Source organism: Ambystoma mexicanum, chromosome 5p (genome assembly GCF_040938575.1).
Source record: "Ambystoma mexicanum isolate Mex_15411 chromosome 5p, UKY_AmexF1_1, whole genome shotgun sequence".
Taxonomy (NCBI): domain Eukaryota; kingdom Metazoa; phylum Chordata; class Amphibia; order Caudata; family Ambystomatidae; genus Ambystoma; species Ambystoma mexicanum.
In genome coordinates this window covers 270,370,410-270,388,205 of record NC_090930.1, presented here as the reverse complement: position 1 = coordinate 270,388,205, position 17,796 = coordinate 270,370,410, and the positions used below count along the sequence as shown (strand labels likewise).

Sequence of the window (17,796 nt, the reverse complement as noted above, 5' to 3'; positions counted from 1 at the left end):
AGGGCAATTCTGCTTTAATTGCATACTAAAAGCTAAAAGTTACACGATTAATGCTCATTGGGCAAGATTGTGTGCAGTACCCTTTGGGTGCACTACAGCAACCTTGACCACCTGGCAATAGGAACCAAACCTTTGGTATAAGTCTGTACTAGACAGGTTGTTAGTGTTGCTGAACAGCCAGACTTCTCTCAAGAGGGGTCAATGTGAGCAGTAGAGTGGCTACACAGATTCACAGTGACAAGTATTCAAATAAACTCTTAGACTCAAGGTTTCTTGATTAAACAATTAGTACATTGAACAGTTCTATAAGTCTTCTTCAGAAGGCAGCAAAACATGTAGCACTTCAAAACACTTGTTCTCTAATCAGTTGACACCCATTAGGGATGACACACAGACACTTACTACACCCTCAGGTGCCTTCAATAGCTAGGATACTGTAGACATTGATTTATCACTGGTACATTTAGAACAATACTGGGATTGGTGCAAAGGTTAGGGAAGGGAATAAAACAAAGGTTAACAAATAACTCAAACAGATAAGCACTTTTAGAACCCTTCAATGCAAAGTAAATTAACCCTTTCCTAGGGGGGGAAAGGTAAAGCCAGAATCAGAGGTAAGAAGAGTCAGTGAGCCAGGACAGCCAATGTTAGTTGAGCAAAGTCTAAGGGAGCTGAAGCTCTTTGCAGGTAAATAAAAGTCTTGCAATGTTTTTAGAAAAGTTTGTAGAAATAAGATCCGTTGAAGGGCCTCAAGCTGGGAGGCTTGTGAGGGGCAAATATGCAAGCAACTCTGCAAGGTTAAACAAGACAAATCTCAACTGAGAACATGTAAGGCTACACCAGAAGAGGTAGGTTCTCTTAGACTTTACAGTACATTTGGTTAGAAGAAATGGTTCCAGCTGGCTTCTGTTAGTGTGCCTCTGCAGATCCTGTTCCTGTGCCTCAGTCGTGGCGACAAGAGGGTGAGTTCTGTGGACTCCTGCAAGACAATGGGAAGGTCAGCTGCAGCAAAGGTCAAACTTCAATTCAGCTGCACTTCGCGGTTGCAGCTCCCCGCATTTCAGCAAATAGCACCACCACAAACTCTCGGATACCATTCTGGACTTTTACATCTGTGGTCCAACACTGTTGAAGTGGCTGAGGCTTGGTCAGTCCTGCTTCAAGATAGTCCAGAGGATCTTCCTGAGGCTCGTGTCTGAACTTAAAACTTAAAAGCTTGGGTTCCAGCAGCAGAAGTACAGCCAGCTCCGAGAGGATGCCCAAACAAGTTCACTTTGGAGTCGATAGGTCCCACCAACTCATGGGGAGAAGCCGTCCTTGCAGGGCGTCTAGTCTAGGCGAATTCAGAGCTTCAGCACAGCAGCAGGGCTTCACCGGGCAAACCAACAGTCCAGGAGTTGCAGCATGTCTTCCAAATTCTTCTTTGGATTCCTTCGTCCAGCGGTCGACTGCCTTCAAAGCCAAAAAGCCTTGCCTTTTATGCAGGTTTCTCCCATTCATTCCAGCCTAGCTGTCAGTCGCAGCCAGCCAGCCAATCACCTATGGGTGCATTCCTGTAGAGTTCCTCACTTTCTGCCCCTTCCAGACACTGCAGCCAGAAGCAGGCTTCATTCGTGAATCCCGCCAAAGAGAAAACAAAGGGACCAAACCTGGTTTGGCGCACAGAGTAAATCGTAAGGACATTTCCAACAACAAATGGCGAAAAAGAGAATACCGGACCATTTGGCAAACTGGGCACCAATGGGTGCCTTGCTGCAGCTGCGAACGCAGGCCGCAGTAAAAACAATGGTAGTAAAAAGTAAACCACTGCCACCAGCCATGAAATTGTAGAAAGGGTAACAAATGTTACATGTGAAACTAGACAAAGGGGATACCAAGTAACCCCTCCAGCATCGTATTGTAAAATAGTGTGTGCTGGGTCTAGAAAGTTACAAAAGTAAAGTCAATTTCACTTCCCTGCTCTTGGAAACAGTAGTTGCACCAAGAGAAGGTATTTAAACCTTTGGGAAATCTAAGACTTCCGTGTGCCACTGCAGTGAAGGTGCTGTGTGACAATGTAAAGATGAGGACTATGGAGATTGTCAGACTCCAAAGTAAAAAGAAACAGAGCGTCCAAATCACAAAAGTACGAGAGTTGGGAAAAAGGTCACTCCAGATAAGAAATTAAAAAGTCCCACTGTCCAGCAAAAGTGCTGGGGGTCCCTAAGGTAGAAGCGAATAAGCACATTTCTGAGAATTCTCCAAAACAATGCTCAACCGCCTCAACCCATTACTCTAGGCTATCCCTCATAACATACATTCATAACTCTTTGCCCATTGCATTTCACTCTTCCATCCTTCAGGTTAGCTCCATGGCATTCTTCTCCTGCTCCATGTCACTTCATATAGCACTGCCTGACAACAAAAACCTCACATTCATGCTCCAGAACAGGTACAATTTTACACAAGCAGCACTTGTACGTGTGAGAGACCTCTTCAGGACATGTCACAGGATTGAGGGAGTGTTGCAATGGGAGGCACGATGGTCAGGCAGTGATAAACTACCTGCTGGAGAACAAAGGAGCAGGCCAAGCAGATTCTTTTGGAGTGAGACTGCGGAAGCAGACTACTTCTGCCACAAGTTCAATATCTGTAAAGTTTGAAGCTCTTCTAAGAACTACAACAGCAGCAGTGAGGTAGCCCAGGAGAGCTGGCCAGTTCATGGGTTGGTCCAGGGACACGTCCATAGGTACAGCAGGTATGGATCATCAAGCAGGGAACAAGACTGGTTGTTCCTGACCGGTCCAGAGTGTCAAAGCACCAACAAAGGGCTTCTTGAGATAAGGACAGAAGAGCAGGGCCCTGCTAAGCAAGAATTGAGGTGGTAATCCTGTGGGAGACTACACAACCCTTGTCCTCTTGGTATTAGGTAACCCACCTATTGGTATAGGCCTGTACTATGCAAGTTGGCGGGGTGACTGAGCAGCCAGGCTCATCTCAAGAGGGATAAATGTGAGCTGTAGCAATGAAATCCACAAATACAAGTATCCAAAAACACATACACTCAAGGTAGTTTTAAATTAGCATTCTTTAAAAATAGCAATATGTGAAGCAATCAAATGCACTTTAAAATGCATTCTCAGAATCCACACAAAGCAAGTAGATTGTAGAGATGCTTCATACACACTTCCAACACCCTGAGGTGACTTCACCAACAAGGACAGTAATGCATTTATATCTCACTTGTGTACTTTGTAAATTCTGAGGTTTGCAGACAGGAAAGGTTAAAGAAAGGAAAAATGTTGAGCAGGTTCTCAGAGCATGTGAGCACTTAAATCGAAGTGTCTGCAGGGCGTCAAGACAGCCAAAGTCAATCGGAGCAAAGTCTATGGTGCTGAGGCACTTGGATATTAAAAGTCTTGCACAAATTTAGTTTCTTGAAGTAACAATCACTGTAGGGTTATAAGCTGTTACACTTGTGAAAGTTTGAGCAGATATCAACTCTAGAAACGCAGCCACTGCAAATCTCAGCTGAAAAGAGCAAGCTACAGATAACGAGGTAAGTAATCCAAGTCAGAACAGACCTTTGGTTAGGAGTGTTCCTGGGCCTCAGTCGTGGGGACAAGAGGGAGGATGTCTGGGGACTGCTGCGGAAGCAAATCGATGGTCAGCGGCAACTACAGACTCTTTTCGGATCAGCAGCACTTCACTGTTTCAGCACTCAGTAAAAAGCACCACCGCGGATCTTCCTTCACTCCTTTAGTCCTTTAGTCCTGCACTCTGGCGAGGTGACAAGCTTTGATCATCCTGCTTCTGGAGGGTCCTTGGGAGACTCCTGGAGCTTTTGGCCGGCTTACAGAAGTTGCACTAGACTATGAATTTCTCAACCCCTGGCACTCGATTCGTGCAGCAGCAAAGTACAACTTGTACAGTTTGTCTTGGGGTTAGTTGGTCCCACTAACCCGAGGGAAGAAGTTATCACTTCCGGAGCTTCTCTTGTCGATCAGAAAAGCTTCAGTATAGCAGCAGGGCTTCACCAGGCAAATGGTCCAGGAGGATGCTGCAAGCTTCGTTCACGGTTTGTCGTAATGTCCTTCCCAGTGGTCAACTCTGTTCAGTCTCAAAACCCTCATCTTTTAAGGAGGTTTCTCCCATTCATGCACAGCCTAGCTGTCACTCACAGCAGGGTGGCTGTCCTGCAAGGACAGCATCAGGACTGGGTGCATTCAGGTTTCCCTGTAGACCAAGGACAGGGGAGTTTCGGGCACCTCCCTCACTTCCTGCCCTTGCAGACACACTGGAGCCAGAGGTGGGTTTCAGCACTGAAGCCAGCCAAAGGCAAAACGAACAAAGGGCCATACCTGGTTTGGCGCGCAGAGTAAAACCCAACAAAAACCATAAACAGAAAAGGGCTAAGAAAGACCAGGGCCATTGAAAAAACTGTCACCAATGGGTGCTACACTGCAGCTGAAGGTTCAGCCTGCGGTAGAAACGCACAATGGTAGGACAGTTAAACCACTGCCACCAGCCAGTTAAATGTGTGAGGGTAACAAAAAATGTTACATGAGTAGGTAGGAAAAGGGGCTACTAAGTAACCCCCCACCCCCGCCTCCCCAGCACTCCACATAAAATGGTGTGTGCTGGACCTACAAAGAGAAAAGGTAAGTAAAGTCAATTTCACTTTACTATTCTTGGGAACTGTAGTTCACCCAAGAAAATGTATTCAAACCTTAGGAGTAATCTAAAGGATTTTGCTGCGACACAGCACTGAATGCACTGTGCGACACCATACAAAATGTAGATACCTATGAGCTTGTCATGCTCCAAAAACAAAAGAAACAATCCAAATCAGGTCAAAAACATGAGCGAGAAAAAGGGCTCACTCACTCCGGGGTTAAAATTAGAAAGTCCTAAAGCCCAGCTACAGAGCTGGGGGTCTCTAAGGTGGGAGGAATTACAGCACCAAAATGAACATTCTCCCCAACAGGCCTCACCAGAACACTGGAGTCCATTCGACGTTGGTCAGCTGCTAGAGTATATTCTTCGGGTCAGATGACTGCTCTTTGTCAGAGTCTTGATTCCAACAATCTTTTGGACTATTGCAGTAGAAGTCTTTATCCAAGATTCAGGCTGGTACCGAGCCCAACAGGATCTGCACCCTGGGCCCTTCTCCATTCCACTTGTATGATCCAAATGTCACGTGGCCTAGTAACACCATATTTTTATCTCCCATGTATAGTGCGCCTAATAAAAACCCAATGAATAGAAAATGACACAATCACAGCATTGCACAATCTATAGTAAACTTAACAGTATAACTTGTGCAACTGGTGAACTTTGGGCACTAGGCCACTTTGATCTCCGGTCAGCGCTCTACTAAGGGTTGGGGGTTAATTTCTAGACTTTATTTTTCTGCTCCATTACTTACCAACGTTTCACTGGTATTCAATCTACTCCAACATCTTGCTTAAAATTATGCAGTTGCTCAATTGTCTCAAAGGTAAAGGGTAGGTGATGGACGTATATGGCATTCACACTAAAACTGAAGAAACCTCTCGCGCGTGGCTCGCAGGACCACCAGACGTTCGCTCAAGGTAAGCGCCCGGAGCAGACGCGATCCGCGGCTAGTCACTCCCCCACACGTAGGGTCGAGAGGCAGGCACGCGGACCCTCAAGTGAACGAAGGGATATTGTGTGTAGTGTACTTGCTGAAATTCAAACTGCAACGCGCTGAGCATGCAGCTTTAGTGTGATTTACTCAATTTGGTTTAAATGGATAGTATCACAAGAGTATTATTGTCGCATTCCTGACCCGCATCCAACTTGACATTAAGGACTGTTATTTGGCCCCCAGGTCCCAGGCCGTCTCACCCCCCCCCCCCCCCGTGGAGAGCATTCCTACCACATGGAGAGGGTAAGCCATTTCCCCCTCCGATTGTTATACTAATACAATGCAGTGTTTTGTAATATACCTACAGTTGGTTAAAAAGTGGATATTTATCCCCACTCCATCTCTCACCCCTCCCTCCGGTCATCCCTACAGGGAGAGGTACTGAAGTAATGCAGACAACGCTGTTTTATGTGAATAAAAGTGGGCACACACTATGATGCCCCTCGTCTAGCCCTGATGAATGTGGCTCATCCACCTTGTTTCACAGAAACCGGTCGGCTGTAGAACGTCCAGACCTAGTGCAAATCTCTATCTGCACAGGTCCATATCCCGAAAAAGGACCCCCACACCAAGTATCTAGGGGTCCACCTTTCAGGAGACAAAACCCCAAGAGAGGAACCTACCGACGAATTCTTCCTTGTTTTTAGAAAAACCTGCACCTGCCAAAACAGAGAAAACCCATTAAAGTAAACAATACCTTTCATCTGCAAGGCAGCAGACGCATGCAAAGACCGAGGTGGTCTAGCATGTGTTTTTTTTAGCACAACACAGTGCACCAGAGACTAATTGGAAAGCCCAGTCAGAGAAACTGGCCCTTTGAAACCTATTCCCATTTGATAAAACTTATTTTTAGTGTGACTACGATTTTGGGCAACACACAGTTGGAAATCCCACAAACAGTCCTTGTTTTGTTTGGATGTATATGGCATACATTACTTACCGTAATCGTATCTGATGTTTGTATCTGCTTAGATTGACAAAATTTGAAAAGGGAGGTCGACTGGGCAGGTTTGTAATACTATCCGTAGTGTGACGTCTATTGTACCCATGAATCCTCACATAAAGCACTCCTGAATCTAAACCCCTACGCTCTGAAATCTAGCCAAACCTTGTCAAGGTAGGGCAGCAGTCGTTCCTGTACAGCAAAATAGGTTGATTCTGAAATTCCTTCAACAGTATGTAAGAAACTGTATGGGAGGACGCGTCTATAGGAACCCCTCCCCGGCATACCCCACCTACGTGAGGCTCGTGGGCGGCCCACCATGCACCTGTGCTTGGGAGGCAGGATGGCTGCAGATCGACACAGGGCCAATCGACTTGTACTGTAAAACGACCAACTGAAACAGCCTGCCTGCGAGAGCTGCAGCTTGCCCCCTGCTCATTGCGTGCAGGGAGCCATGCACTCCCCTGCGCCTCCACCCCATGGCAGATCCGCTAAAGGCCCGTTCTCACGAGCAACCAGACACGAACGAGTATCGGAACAAACACCATCATTTACCCTTCCGCAGTACATCACTGTCCCTGAAGTGACCCGACTCGTGGTTTGAGTCTGGAAAATAACCACCATCCCAATTGAACAGGCCTCGACCCGCCATCTAACCCCTAACATTTAAAATATATCATGTCAATAACCTTCCTGTATGAACCCCTGCCCACATCCCCCAGATGAAGTGTTAACTACATACCAAAGCCCAACGATTCACAGGGTTGTTTGTAAATTATAACACGTGTTGGAAAGGGATGAAGCTTATAACGTTAAAGCAACAATGACCTCAGCCCGCTGCAAGATATCACGTGCCTTGAAGGCTTAATGAAAGGGTGCAAGAGCCCACTTAATGCTAACTAATGATTGCTGCTAATGTACGACGGAAAGCGAAAAAGCATTACGAATACTTGTGTGGAATGCAGTGAAACGAGTTTTAAGTTGTTACAAATAAGAATGTAAACGTACAATGTTATATGAACATATTGCTACTATGCTCCAGAGTACACAATCCAACCTGATGCTACCTCACGTTGTTATTCATTTGTTGCCTTATGAATTACCAATGTGCGTGCAACTAATGTTATGTAATGCATGTGCCACTGCCAGACCCTCATTGCCATGTATGAAGATGTGAACGAATTTACAGATGATAGTAAAGTTAGCAGCATTAGGATGATTACATATTTCTAACTGTTCCCTCGTATGATATATTGTGCAGCCCAGGCACAGAGACTCGCTTAGAGCCACAATGCCATCTCCCCCTCCTCTTGCCAAGGCCCGCCAGGGCTTGCTGGTGCTCTAGCAGCACAGCCTCACCTCCCCTCACTCCACTGGACCCGCTTCAAGTATTCACCTCCCCCATGTCCGAGGCTGCCATAGTCAGCCAAATTAATCATTTACAACCGGGTCCTAAACCCCACCGCCTTGAGGTGCCAGAGAGGTGCCCTCACTGATCTAGTAGTACTCCAGTTCACCCCAAGTTAATGGGCCTTAGAGATAGGTATTCAACCCTGTACCAACATACCATAAAGTTATCCCTCACCACATCTAACAGCAAAGAATGACAAGGTAGCTCACCTCGTGCCGTCTGGCAAGACACCCAGAAGTATGACACCTGGTCAACAGGTCAAATGTAATAGTGCACTGATGTATTGATGAAGCTTCACATTGCATGTTTCTACGGTCTCTCATTATTTCTTAGAGTACCATATTGTAGGATTTACAGGACAACTGTAGTTGTCCAAGGGATGAGTGGGTGTGTGTGTGTGTGTGTGTGTGTGTGGCCACAAGGGCAAAGTGTTAGTGCAGCCATCAATTAGCGACACAGACCGAACGCCTGCATTGACAGCTCTACCCCAACGAGCCCAGCTGATCCGTCCACCCCATGTTGGCACCATGCAGATGTCCACCAATCCTGGAGCGGCTCATCATTGTACTACCTATAGCTTAGTCAATGCCACCCAATCCCCGAGACGATGTGCCCCCTATAGCTTACAGGATTTATGACGTGGTTTCGTAATAAATATGACTGTCTTTGCAAGCTCCGAGAGCACTCTGTCTGACAATAGAGTCCTTTGCATACCCTAAAAAAAAAATTAAAAAAAAAAAACACATTTTACATCACCCGCACTTGGTCCTGGTCTCATTCCCTCCTGGGGTGTGTCCTTACTGCCTCTCCTTGTGGGGAGGTTACTGCCTTTTTTGGGACGTCTGCTTTCAAAACCAATTTAGAAACATATCCCTTGCTACAAGAGATCGTGTCTTGTGCCATAAAAGACAAAACGGAACCCTTTGCAGAGAGACTGGATCTATTCAAGCAGGCATAAAAAGGAAGCCTAGTAAAATGTCATCAAGAGGTAGGGTTAGGACTTGGCACGAGTTTTTGCGGGAGTAAGTGGTAGAAACAGATATGTTAACACCCCCTATAGTTAGATCATCAGGATCTTAGGTCCAGATAGCCTAGACTATTCCTTGATCTAGATAACTGGCACTATGAAAGGACAACCAAATTGTCTAGGACCTTTCAGGAGGCAGATTAACAAATTACTTACCCCTGTTAATGTTCTTTCAACTGCATGCTCCTCCCACGAATTACTCATTTGATATACTCCGATACCCCAATATCCTGCTTGCAGGTCAGACACTTCAGTATTGAGCGCTGTACGTAGACCTAGTGTCCCTCGAGAGCCTCCGCCCTAGAGTACGACGTAGACGTTATATATGGCACACAACATACCAGTTGCCCCAGTTCATGTTTTTCCCCCCTCACTAGCACAGCAGTCTCGAAGATGAGAATACGAGTGGTAACGTAGAGGAAGGTGTAAACCACAAGCTCCTTGAAAGAGGGGAAAATGGGAGGGCATGATTATGTTATTTGGCATTTATATAGCGCTCTATTATATCATTGGTTTGACCTCAAAGCGCTGGTAGGTTGAACGCCCTCTGGGACCGTAGTCCAGGTCAGTTGAGAGTGCAAGGTATCATAGGGTGCACCAGTTTTGTGCAGCAGCTGATGCAAGTGCTTGATGGTAGCTGCATCCTAGCAGTAGGTGTGGTGATATTGTTATCAGTTGTATGTGTGTAGTCTGGCGGGTGGACACCAAGACTAGATTCTGGCTGCATTAGGCCCGTTTAGGACGCTTGTGTGCAGCTAGGCCGTTTTTGTCATGGGAAGTGGCTGTGTTTTATTAGACTGATGAAGTGTTCCTGAGTTAATGTACGTATGGAAGCAGCTAGGACGAAACTGATTGAGGGGTGTAGCTGCACTCTGTGCTGGTGTAGAATAGAGAGTAAGCATAGTGATATGGGAGGTGAGTGTTTGGGAGGAGTTATGATCTAAAGAGTTTGCCATTCCGTATTTCAGGTGCGAGTTTGCTTATTAGTGACTTAATAAGCGTAAGCAGTGGTGACTTTGCTCGGGATCTCATTGAGTATTTGTCATCGGGTTGCAAGGCTCAGTCAGCATTACGGAAAGAGCCAGGTTTTTAGAGCTTTGCGGAAGGTCATAGTCTTGGATGTCGAAAATGTGGTGGGAGTGAGTTCCACAGAGTTGGGCCAAGGTTGAAAAGGCAGACCCTTCGATCCTTACAGCGTTAGAGGTTGGCATCACTAGATGGATGGCAGTGCTTGATCTTAAGGTGCGAGATGGGAGGTAGGGTTTTCTCTTTTCTTGTAGGTTCATTGGGCTTGTCTTGTGCACTGCACGGTGGGTGATGCATAGGGTCTTGAAGGTGGCCCTTTGACTGGGAGCCAGTGGAGGGTCTGGAGAGCTGGCGAGATGTGGTCTCTGACCCAGGGCGAGGAGCAGTTTTGCAGCAGCTTTTCGGGCTCTTTGCAGTTTGCCGAGTTGGTATGCAGGAGCTCCTAGGTATAGGGAGTACGCATAGGCCAGTCTCGACATCACAATAGACGTAACTGCGGCAAGTCTTTTCGGGTAGGGGAAAAATGCATCCGAGAGGTGGCAGTGACAGCATTTTGACATGCTGATCTGACGGGAGAGGGTTAGGCCCGAGTCCATAGTGCAACCTAGGTTTTTCACTACATCGGACGGGATAGGGGTGGTGGGGGAGATAGTCTGAGGGCTGGGGGCCATGGGAGCGGATGTGGCAGAAGGGTATTATTGTTGCACACCAGGATTTCAGATTCATCAGGGTTTATCATCCAAAAGTCAATATCGCGGAGCCAAGCTTCAGACCCCATCCCGACCTTGGTGCCCGACTTGGGAATTCTTAGGATAATTTGGTCAACGTAGTTGTAACATGAGATGTCATGAGTTCGGATGATTCCTGGTAGAGTGGTCATATAGAGGTTGAACAGGAGAGCATATAGGCATGCGCCTTGGGGTACTCCAGTGTTCACCAAGCAAGCAATTGAGTCAAACGTGAAGAGGATGGTTGTTCACTGTTGCGGAGGATGGAGGCAATCCATTCGAGAGCAGTGCTAGGGAGTGAAGGCAGTCAAGGAGTGGTTAACTGTGTCAAAGGCTGCAGAGAGATCGAGGAGAATCAGTGCTGTGCAGCCTTCAGTCTCTGCAGGGACCTTGATATCATCCCAGATCGAGATCAGAGTGGTTTCTGTACCATGTCGCAGTCTGAAGCCCGATTGTGCTGGGTTGAGGAAACAGTTGTATTCTACAAAGGCGGTGAGCTGGGAGTATGCTGTCCGGTCAATGAGTTTTGCGAGAAATCTAGTGTTCGAGATCGGTCTAATTCTTGAGATCAAAGGGTCAAGGGATGTCTTTTTAGGAGTGGTTTGACATGCACTATTTTGAAGCCATCAGGGAAGATGCCAGAGGCGAGCGAGTCATTTAGTATGGTTCTCGCATTCTCCTGTGCAGATAGATGAGACTTTCTTTCCAAGACAAAGGCGGGGCAGGGATCGAGGGGCAACCCAGAGGGTTTGCTAGCTGATAGTTGGTCAAGGAACTAGACTCTGGAGATAGGTCGGAAACAGTCAAACATAGGGAAATCGGGCATCAGGGCAATGGGATCAAGAGATGATGGGGAAAGGTGAGAGAAAGGACAATTTGGTGTTAAGGGTTGCCGTCTTGTCAAGAATGGTGTTGTAGAAATGTAGGGAGAGGGAGTTGCAGAGAGATTGTGAGGGGGTGGATTGGGCAGAGGTGCACAAGGGTTTCACGAATTTCAACATGATCATGTGGAGTTCTTTGCTACGGTTGCCCCAGTTGAGAATTTGTTTATTGTAATAAGCTTTTTTGGCCTTTTGGATTTGTAGTTATGGTGTTGGAGGGCGCATACGGGTCTGCTGAGATCGGTTTTAGATGTTCGTCATTTGTGTTCAACAGATTCATTTTGTTTTTTGGCATTCTTCTAGAGCGGGGTGAACCATTTGGGAACAGTCCTTTTCGGGAGGATGCAGGGTGAGAGGATTTAATGCATCTTTAAGCCAGGAGTTGAAGGAATCGATGGTTAAGGGTCTATCGGTGGGCAGCATTTCAAGGGAGTGAAGAAGCAGGGCTTCGGCTAGGTCGGGAAGGATCTTTGTCTTTGTTCCAGCATTTGACATCAGGGGTGGGGGCTGGGGGAGCTGTAGGAAACGGGGCAGGCCTGTAGATAGAGAAGGGGATGGCATAGTTGTCGGTCCAGAAGAGTGTTTTGGGGGGGGGGGAATATATCAACCATGTCATGGGAGCAGAAAATTGCATCAAGGGTATGAGCACCTGAGTCGGTTGGACCAGTGGTATGATGGTAGAGGTTGAGCGCATCAAGACTGTCAACCAGCGGATGAGTCATGGGGCTGTTGAACCAGATATTGAAGTCACCCAGGAGTGTAAGAGAAGGATGATTTACTTCAATGATAGCTATTGAGTCGCAGTGGTTATTGGCAAAATGTGTCGTATCCAGGGGGTCTGTAGACTAGTAGGAAGTTGTAGGTGAAAGTCGGTGGTAGCAAGAGTTTTACTAGAAGGTATTGACAGGAGGCAATGCATGTCTGGGATTTGATGAGTGAGACAGATGTGAGGATTGAAGGACTGCCACTCAGCCACCTCTGGAGTGAGTAGCTGAGAGGGGCATGGGGGGGGTTTCAGGGAAGTCTTGGAGCAAAATCAGTCAGAGAACCACATGTCGGTGATAAAAATGAGGTTGGGCTTGTCAAAGGATAGGAGGTCAAAAATGTTGCGTCTGTATTTTGCTACAGAGCGGGCATTAAAAAGGATGCATGCATTTTTGGGAGGAGAGGTTTTCGTGAAGCTCATTGTAGTGGGAGGTTGGCAGACATGAGTGCACAGTGGGGTGGTAGAAACATTCGGGGAGGTTGAGACCGATTGAGGTGGGGTGTGGGAGGTGCTGGGTGCCAGTGGACTTTGAGTGTTGGGTGATAGGGTTATGTCGATGGGGAGGAAATAGTAAGCGTGCGGAGGTAGGTATGTGAGAGACGAGGGGTGGGGCAATGGGGTTGGCAGGGTGACGAGTCATTTGTGGTGTGGGGGTTTAGGCAGGTTGATTTGGAATGGGTCTGGAGTGTGCAAGGGGATTAGGTGTACAAGATAACAAGTCAAGAGAAAGAGGGAGGAAACTGGGAGAGGAGAGTGAGGGGGTATGGGAGGGAGAGGCTGGGATGTTGGACTGAAGCAGAAGTGGTGAGGAGTGGAGGGTCAAGGGAGAGAACCAGTCACGTTTTCTGCATTTTGTGGGTTTTGGTCCCACAGGGGTATGAGAGGATGGGAGGGAGACAAGGCCACCGTTCTAGCAAGGGCGAGACAAGCTTCTTTTAGAGAAGGGAAGTTATACGGAGGGGGGGTGGGGGGGATTGTTGGCGGGGGTGTAGTAGGGGTTAAGGGGTGGCATCAGAGGTTGGTCGAGAGAGTAGAGAGTTCCCCAGTGGGCTGAGGGAAAGGGCGGCATGGGAGGATGAGAGGGAGGAGAGTTCCTCAGAGGGCACAAGGATGGTGTGGAGGTGGAATTGCGCTGTTTGGAGCACCAGAGGGCTCACCTGACTTGGGAGTTTGAAAATGCAATCTTCAAACTCATACGTTTGATCAGAATGAGTGGGAGACGTACCCTCAAGCTCGGTGTCCACTCCCTGATCAGTCAGTGACTCTGGTGCCAACTGGTGCCGCTGCAACCTGGGGTGCGGCAAGGAACCTCGTACCCGTCTCTGGAGGGCCCTGGGGCCTCAGCAGGACTCATTGGTGCCAGTGTCCTAGGGGAAGATGGCTGGTGACAACAGCTTCCTCCCCTTCTGATTGGCTTGGTTCTGGGACCAAGAGGCCACCTGGTAATAGAGCCACCCCAAGGTTTGGAAACAGTTTGTGGCCAATCTGGCTGTGCTTCTGTGTTGGTGCGGGTGTCAGGGCCAACAGCTCTTGTGACAATCACCTGGTGGTATTATTGACTCGATGGTACCATTAACACTGATATGGTCAACGAAACGATAGTGGTCAATGCGCTCGTGGTTGTAGCCGTCGAGGTAGACTGTCCTGGTGTCAACAGCCTTGTAAACAATGAAGTAGATTATGTTGCAAATGAGGAAGTTGCAGTCGATGACTTTGGTCTAGAGGACCTGGAATGCGACAAAGGCCGCTTTGTAGACGACTGGGATAAGGGAGGAGTGCTCACCAGTCTTGGAGCTGGGCCTCAAGGTAGATGCTTCTGTGGGGCGATGGAAAGGGCTTTGGTACTTCTGCTGCCCCGCATCTCCCTGGGTACCAACCTTCATGGAGGCCCAGTCCTCATGGGACGACCTTCAGCCATCGTGTGAGGCTTCCATCTGCCTGCTTACGGTTTGGTTGTTGTACGATCTGTACCCCTTACTTGAGGTGGTTCGCTGGGCGGTTCTGCTGTAACAAGGCATGACTTTGTACCCGAAGCGGAGTCAGAGGCCTCGCCGGCGTCTTCGAGCCAAGCGATGAGACGGCAGCGACAGTCGTTTTCTTGGATGAGAAATACTGGCAGATCTCGCAGTCCTTCATGACATGTTGAGGGTGAAGGCAATAAGAGGCATTTCTCGTGATCCTCTACAAACCTTCAGCCCACAATGGGCACATGCCCTGTACAAGCACTTTCTCGTGGATTCCACCCATGAGGTAGGCCCAACTGCGTAGCGGACTGATCTTCGACATTTAGCGGCGGTGGGAATGTTTGACGGAGGTCATGCTGGCCCTGCGTTGCCGGTCGAGCAGGTCTAAGAAAACACTTTTTGTAGAAAATGCCAAATTATTGTATATTGATCATAGAAAATTGAAGATATTAGAGGACTCTGAACGTGTGGTAAAAGTTCTGAAGATGGCCGACAGGGGAGGAGCCAAGTGTTTCCTATTGGCCATGGGCAGTAGGACCCAAAACTACTATAGAGCACTAAAGCGACTGAAAATTCAGTTTAACAAACTGCTCTATTTCACCAAGGATTCCCAGCCTGACGGCAGGGAATATTCATAGCATGTGAATCTATGAAAGATCCAATGCTGGAGAAAAGGGCGCATTTGGAAACCAATGACAATGGGGGGCGCGGTATGGGAGGCAGCCAAGGTCACATTCAGGGGACCTCACCACAGAAGGGGCTTGCAAGAAAAGGGAGGAGATTGGTCGAGGTCAGGCTGAGTAACTGAAGGAGTTAAGAAACTAGCTGGTACAGAAAGGCACCAATGGGGAGGGGCTTCTGGGAGAGATTAGGGACAAGAGACAGGAACACCATATGGTGGCAATAGGTGAAGTGGTGAAGATGAGATTAACACAGCAAAAATATTATAAAAAAGCGCAATGCGGCTGTAGTTCCTGCCCAACAGGGTGAGGGGGTGCAGGGTGGAGAGAAGGGTGAACAAGGTATGCAGAGCCGATGGGGGAAATGGTGGATATAGGGGAGGACAGTATCAGCAGCTCTATGCCAGGCCAGTGGAAGCATCAGGAGAGTAGATGCGTGTATACCTAGATGGCTTACAGCTCACCAAACTCAGTGGCGGAGGGTGAATTGCTCGAGGAGGCAGTTACGCAGGAAGAGGTGATGCAGTGATCCAAATGCTAAAAGCAGGCAAAGCCCTTGGGAGAATATTCATTCTACAAACCGCACCAGTCACTACTGGCAGCGCCCTCCTGGCCAAGCCATTTAACTTAATTGTTGGGGGGTCCATACTGCTGACGTTCCTCCAGGCCTTGATAGCTGTGACCCCAAAGCCAGGCAAGGACCATACAAACTGCTTCGTACATGCCCATCTCCCTATTAAATGTCGATTCCAATATATTAGCCATGGTACCGGCATCCTGCCCGAGTCCTGCCTGCCCCGGTTGATTCATGCAGACCAGAAAAGCTTCATTATGCACAGAAACGGCGCCGATAACATGCGTAAGACGCTCCACATCCTCAACGCACCTGTGGTGGCAAGAGAGGGGAACCTACTGCTAGCCTTAGCTGCAGATAATGCCTTCGATCTAGTGAGTTGGGCCTTCATGGGGAGATCATCTCAAACATAGGGAAGGGCCCGAGATAACAGGTGGATCGTGGCTTTATACTCCAATCAGCCATGGTGGTGAACTGGAGCACGTCGTGGGACTTGGCGTTGCAGCGGGGTACGAGACAGGGGTGTCCCTGCAGCTCTATGCACTGGTCATGGAGCCATCAGGTCAGGAAAGAGTAAGGAATAAGGGGTGTCCCGATAGGGGGGGGTTAATGTACAAATTCAGTCTTTCGCAGATGATGCCCATCACTAAGCCAACACAATCAGTGCCACGTATACTGGAGAGTTTGAGGCAATCTGGGGAGCCACCTGGCTTTAAGTTAAACCAGGAGAAATCATTGGCCGACGTGGTGCCGGCAGTAGAGCAGGAGTACATCAAGGGATTGCCATTTCAGGAGCAAGAGGACTCCTTTCGATATCTGGGGATTCAAGTATCATACCACTACAGGATCTCTTTACTAAGAACTACCTCCCGTTATGGTTAGGGGTGCAGAAGGACAGATGGGCGAGGTTGCAGCCCTCATGTATGACTAGCCTACATTTTTATTAAAATGGTGCTGCCAAATTCATGTTCTCCCAAATGCTCCTGGAGGTGGTCCTGCAGTCATTCTTTGACGTTAAGGCGGTGCTGTTGAAGTTCCTATGGGTAGGGGGCCACGCATAGAATTGCTTACAGGACACAGACCCTGCCGATGGAAAACGGGGAGTGGGTTTCGTTGGACCTCTCCATCTACTATAGGGCGTCCCAACTCAGTGTCATGGTTGACCATCTAGACCCGCTCTCTGCCAAGCAGTGGGTGCTGATGGATAATGCAATCTTGCCCCCCGCCCTCACCTATCTCACTGGGGAGTGGTTGTGGGTGCCCAGGTCATGCATTCCAAGGAGGGTATAGATGGCTGTCTTCGTGGCCATCACCCTCATGTTGTATTAGTGCCCTGCGTAACAGAAATGAGGAGCAGACGTTCCAGCTTTGGTACGAGGTGGGGTAGGGCAGTTGTGAGACAGGGGGGTCTAATCTCACCAACTAAGAGAAGTGTCTGGGTTTTCAAAAGTGATCGCTATTCCGCCAACTACAGTTGAAAGGAGCTATGATAGACGGTTAGTGGGGCGAGAACCTGCGGAGGTTGTTGGATTCCTCGCGCCTCCTTATTGTATTGTATTTATTATTTATAACGCGCAAACCAGCAGGCCCGGAGGCATCAGGGCGCAATTTGTAAAAGGTTACAGAAATGCAGGTATAACAGAATCATAAACATTTACAAATGGGATCCGATATGCAGGTATAGCAAAGAATCATTATATACATTTACAAGAGGATCTTATATACATATGTACAGTATCACAAAGGCAGGCTCTTGGGGGACTTATTGCACAGCTGTACAGAGCAATGCTGCTGCCGGAGCTGTTGGGAAGGAGCTAGTGTCTTCCGCACACCCAAGTGCTTTAGAATTAGGCAAGACTTCTTTCGACTTCGAAGGCACTACAAGGGACCAGGGGGAAAGCTCTAATGCAAATATAATCATACAGACATGGGCGCACTAAAATAAGTTATTTAACTAGAAGGTACAAATAACTATAAGCTGAATACATTTGTAAACATTAAATCCGATGCAGTTCTAAAATCTTAAAGCCTGATGGAAGCAAGCTACCTGCCAGAAAGAATGCAGCCTGTGCCAAAAATTGACTACAGGCTTGCACACTGTTCGTGCTAGTACTGCCAGCACGAAGGGACCTACCAGCTAAGGCTC

At 47.9% G+C, this 17,796-nt stretch overlaps 1 protein-coding gene across 2 annotated transcripts in view; it reads right to left on the bottom strand.

Moving 5' to 3' along the window:
• Positions 1-17,796, bottom strand: part of LAMP2 (lysosomal associated membrane protein 2) — an 868,131-nt gene that overhangs the window by 606,346 nt on the left and 243,989 nt on the right. The gene's annotated exons all lie outside the window — the stretch shown is intronic.